Source organism: Mus pahari, unplaced genomic scaffold (assembly GCF_900095145.1).
Source record: "Mus pahari unplaced genomic scaffold, PAHARI_EIJ_v1.1 scaffold_12045_1, whole genome shotgun sequence".
Classification (NCBI taxonomy): Eukaryota; Metazoa; Chordata; class Mammalia; order Rodentia; family Muridae; genus Mus; species Mus pahari.
This window is the reverse complement of record NW_018392715.1, coordinates 2,900-3,803: the sequence shown is the minus strand read 5'-3', so window position 1 is coordinate 3,803 and position 904 is coordinate 2,900.

The window sequence follows — 904 nt, the reverse complement described above, 5'->3', positions numbered from 1 at the left end:
ACTGCCGGACTAAGTTCTGCTATTTCCAGGGCCCCATGAGTGAAGAACAATGGATCTTTTTCAATGTTCATAAAACCATTTTCTCTGGTATAATTAGTTTGTAGTCAGTTAGCTGTCTTCTGTCATCACTTATGATGCTGACACATGGGCAGGTTTTTGTCCCAGATCAGATCTCCTGTCTGGTCAGAGTGTGGGATCTCCTGGGTCTAGGGTTATCAGGACCTGAAGGACCCAGTTTCTAGGGGTCACCCACTGGGCCATCTTGTGGCCCTCTAGGTTGGAGTTTAATTTTTCCTTCTGCTATCAGAAGGCCTGTCTCCCTATAAATAAGTAGTCCCACAGATATAAGTGGTAGCAGAGGCACACTGGCTCTTGCCTTTTCTCAGCTCTAATGCCTTGGTCACAGCTGCCAGTTCAGCTTTCTGGGATGACCTTCCTGCCAGGAGTGCCTCTGCACACATGATCTACTTGTTTGAGAGGTATGTTGCCCCAGCACACCTCTGTCCATCCTGAATGAGGCTGTTGCTATTGGTGAACCACGTTACCTCTGCATCCATCTGAGCAGTCGTGCAAAGGCACATCAATGGAGCTCAAGTTCAGGCAGCAGGGCAGCTGAAAAGTTATCCTGGGGGTATTCAAGCAAAGAGGCTGGTAATGAGTCATTCTGAAATCATCTTNAACCAGGAGGTGATTGCTGCTCTGAATGTAAACAGGGTGAGAGCCAGCTACTGCCAATTGGTGATATATTGGCCATTGGCTAATGTTAGGGACCCAATTTTGAGTATATATCCCTGGATCTAGGGATGTCACCTGTAATTGACAGAGTAAGNCCTTTTTAGCAGAGGCTTCATAGTCCAAATTTTTCAGGATATCTAACAGGCCTTTGGGGTTTTTGTTTTGTTTT